A 4,968-nucleotide genomic window follows, 5' to 3' on the forward strand; every position below is an offset into this window, starting at 1 on the left:
AAAATTTATGATAACCACTATAGTTGTAGGGTGTATTCTCTTCTCTATGAATCCTTTCAATTCTTGATACAAATTTATGGTGAAGGCATCATTCACTCTCCTAAAGTGTGTATAACTATTATGTAATTGTAGGCAGGGGTAGAAGTCACATATCTGGATATCTTCATTGAAATATTCTATGTTGGGTAACCCTTGCCAATATTGTGGGCATACAAGGGCATATATGAGATTACACGATATTAAGGATGACATATGATACTTGGAGATTCAAATAATCTCAGATATTATATTGCTAAGGAGTTGTGCCCAATCTACATATTCATCCCTTGCACAAATGGTAAGATTAAAATTGAGCCCTTAAGTATTATGGTTATGAAACACTTGATAACCTAAACTATGGAAATAAAATAATAATAAATTAATTGCACAAACTGCGGAAATATTATGTCTATGATTAGAATTGAGTCAATATTCCTCAATGATTTGAATCTTATCCTTGATCTTATTGTTCTTGACCATATATTGTCACTACTTAGGGAACCTTCATCTTAGATAACATGGATTTTTTTTTGTCTAAGTTTAAAATCAATTATCGGTCCACATTAATGTAATCTAGACTAATTATTAATTGCTTACTCATAAGTAGAATATTCAAATTTGAATGCTAGGGTTTGTATGTAAAGATGAATCCCTAGGTCATTTAAAGTTTATGAGCTCATATCATATTTTTATAATGAAGTAACATTCACAAGCATCTAAAATAATCATTACATTATTTTTTGCACACATAAGGATAAATATATAAATGTTTACATCTTTGTGGCATGTGTTAGATCTTGTTCAAACATCATAGGGTTGACACATATATGGTAAAACTATGATCTAGACATGTAATTTCTCTAACTTGATAGTAGTTCCAATCAATGCTTTGAAAACTACATAGTCTAGATTCATATATGTAGATAGGTTTTTGGACTACAATTTATTACACAAGATCAAGGGGTGTATCTTTGAAGATCAAGGTTATATTAGGATATAGGATGTACAAATTGAAGGTCTTGAATTGCTTGTGTGGTTTTAATCCTAAACACTTTACAATACATGTTTTAGTTTACTAAATTCTATTGATATATTCATTTGATAATATATTTCTATAAAATTCATAAAATGCACTTCACTCTTATATACAAAACTTAAATGATCTATCCTTCTTAACTAAGCTCAATGTATTTGATCTCACTCTTAAATCTAAATTACTTGTAATATTAATAACTTTAATACAACCTATATATTGTATAGGGGAAGGGTACCCATAGCCCTTGTAGCTGACTTTGTGCACCCTAAGCTCTTAAAACAAATTTTGATGCTTTTTTTATATTGTCTTCCACAAGACTTAAGATCTTAAAACTATTGTTTCCACTTATAGGTAGTTACAAATAATGTAGACAATGAGATAATTATGTGCATAATTGTGACATTTTGTCCTTTCACAATGATAGATAATACCTACTTATAGATGCCCCAGTAACCATGTACTACAACCACTTAAAAAATGTGCACATCTAATCCAACACATATTAATCTAATAGCCAATACATATTCCTTAAATACATACTAATGCAAAAATACCTCTAAATGTAATAGGTATCAATAAAATTATACATCTCCTTGATTTAAATATTAAAACTTTAACTACTAGGTTACAAGTAGACTACTATTGATACATGCAAAATATATTAAAAAAAATTTAGTTATCATTTTTTTAATTTTTTGAAAATTAGAAAAATTGTAGGAGACACCTAAATATGCTGCAAATGAGATGTACACATCTCACCTCTTATAAAACTTGAAAACTAATAATTTAGAGAGGCATCTAAGTGTGCTACATATGAAATATAAATAACTTCACTCCTATAAAATTTGAAATAAATGATTATTGAACATAGACAACTTCCCCTTCAAGATTATTTTTTTCTCTTTACTACAACTTCAGAGGGAGCAAATAACTACCATAGTATAATGCATCTAAACAACAACTTTCAATGTTGTATAATACTTGTAGCTTGATTCGTTGAAGCTAAACATCATTGTTTTAATTCATCTTAGTCCAAGCCTATAGTTGAAAAGCAAGTGAAGTTCGAGAATAAAAAATATTTGAATGAAACTTCCTAATGAGTGTTATTAGGATGATTAAAAACAACTTTGCACCTATATCTCCATATTCGAGACAAAATGACATGTTTAACTCCATTAGCAATGATATTAACTCATAACCCAAGAAGGGCTTCTCCCCTATCTAGTTTATGTTAAAAAAAAATTGATAAATCATTAAAAACTAAAAATCATTTCTTGACAAAGTGACACACCCAAATAATATCATTTATATTTTTTGCCCTTCGACAAAATGGACAATTAAGTGGTTGGACCATTAAACATTTTAGCACATCTATTGTGGGCATTTTGCAATGTAAAATCTTCCAAGCAATTAATTGTGCATCTAAATTAACTTTCAATATCCATGTTTGTATGAATATTTTTTACTGAAGTTTTTCATTGACCTACAATTCCATTTGGAATTCTAGTAAGACTTTTAGGGAAAATTGAGAAGCAATTGCAAGTAAACCTTTTTCAAAGGAAATTTTAGAAAATGATATGATAACAATCATAACCAATCTTTGTACAAGTTGCAGTGAATAGAGGTGTATAATTTCATGCTCATTCCCAACGGCACTAAAGACCAAATAAAAATTAGAAAGGTTTATTTCTTATTAGTTAGATTGAAAGTTTATTTTCATATTAGTTAGATTGAACTAATCTTTAATAGACTACCATAACAACAAAAATTATGTTAGAAAAATTTCAAAGATCTTCCATATTATGGATTCCATTTTTCTAGATGGTATAAGACTATTTTGAAAAAGTTAAAGCAATGAGCTGAGCATAATAGTGGATATGGTTATTCCACTGAAGAGAAGAAGATGAATCATGTTCGAGTGAATTTTCTTTCCATTTCAAAATATAACAATTATGTTGCCAAACCTTCTATATAGAGTGGAGAGAATGATAAATTTTAATTGAAAAAAAATGAAACATGAAGAATCTTGTCAAGCCGTATGTATACTATCATTTACCTTAATTATGATAATTTAATGCAGTTTCACATAAGATATTTTCATAAATCATCTCTGTAGATGTCTCTAACAATCTCTTTGATAACCAAACAACACCCTTCCATTGTGATATTGCTATAAGGATTTAGCTGTGTAGTTTTTGAGTCAAGCACATTGACCCATGTTTCATGAGTAGTGATTTACATGAATCCATCTCTGATGAGAATAAATGGAACACTTAGCACTCGTTGGATTTAGGTGATGCTCACAAAGGTGAAGCACCAAGAAATTCCTGGGAGGTTACCCATCCTAGTACTACTCCAGCTTAAGCACACTTAACTATGATGTTTTCTCCATGCTCAAAACCACTCTACTCATAATCCCATTTGTAAAACCTTAACTAAGTGTTGTGCCTTATGAACTATTCATTAGAAAACACTTTAAGCTCATCAATTGATAAGGAGGAGATATTTTCAACAAGTCAATTTGTGATATTGCTATCAGGGTTTAACTATGTAGTTTTTGAGTCAAACTCATTGACCCATGTTTCATAAGTAGTGATTCACATGAATCCATCTCTCACGAGCGTAAATGAAACACTTAGCACTCATTAGATCTAGGTGATGCTCACAAAGGTGAAGCACCAAAAAAAATCCTTGGAGGTCACCCATCCCAGTACTACTCCAGCTTGAGTGCCCTTAACTACGAAGTTTCCTCCATGGTTAAACCCACTTTGCTTGCAATCCCATTTGCAAAACCTTCACCAAGTGTTGTACCTTATGAACCATTCATTAGAAAACCCCTTAAGCTCATCAATTGATAAGTAGGAGATATTTTTCGCAACAAGTCAAATTGTGATATTGCTAACATGATTTAACTATGTAGTTTTTCAGTCAAACTCATTGACCCATGTTTCATGAGTAGTAATTCACATGAATCCACCTCTCATGAGAATAAATGTAACACTTAGCACTCATTGGATCTTGGTGATGCTCATAGAGGTGAATCATCGAGGCTTCCTAGGAGGTCACCCATCCCAGTACTACTCCAACTTGAGCAAACTTAACTACAGGGTTTCCTCCATGGTAAAACCCACTTTGCTTGCAACCCCATTTACGAAACCTTCACCAAGATCCAATGAGTGCTAAGTGTTCCATTTATTCTCATGAGAGATGGATTCATGTGAATCACTACTCATCAAACATGGGTCAACGAGTTTGACTCAAAAACTTCATAGTTAAACCTGATAACAATATCACAATTTGATTTGTTGTGGAAAATATCTCCTACTTATAAATTGATGAGCTTAAGGGGCTTTCTAATGAATGGTTCATAAGACACAACACTTGGTGAAGGTTTTGCAAATGGGGTTGCAAGCAGATTGGGTTTAACCATGGAGGAAACTTAGTAGTTAAGCATGCTCAAGTTGGAGGATGAGTGACTTCCTGAAAGTCTTGGTGCTTTACCTCTCTGAGGATCAAATGAGTGCTAACCGTTCTATTTATTCTCACAAGATGAATTCATATGGATCACCACCCATGATACATGTGTCATAAGTTTGACTCAAAAACTATTCATTTAAATATTGATTCTTACTGTAAAAAAATATCTCCTGCTTGTCAACACCCTTCCATTCTTAATCTATGAGTTCCATTCCACTTTTATATTTAGACTAACACAAGAAGCCTACGAAGTTATTGCCATCCCATTCCAGCCAATGAAATTCGATGATGAAAATAGGATGGCTAATTTTAAATTATCAGCAAAAAAGTCTCACGTAACAGTAAGGCAGGTTGGGGAGTCCACCGGACAGAATTTGACGTGAAAATAGAGAACCACAGTGCTATATGTAACCTGG

Source organism: Cupressus sempervirens, chromosome 1 (assembly GCF_028749045.1).
Source record: "Cupressus sempervirens isolate cs-2001-9-10 chromosome 1, ASM2874904v1, whole genome shotgun sequence".
Lineage (NCBI taxonomy): Eukaryota > Viridiplantae > Streptophyta > Pinopsida > Cupressales > Cupressaceae > Cupressus > Cupressus sempervirens.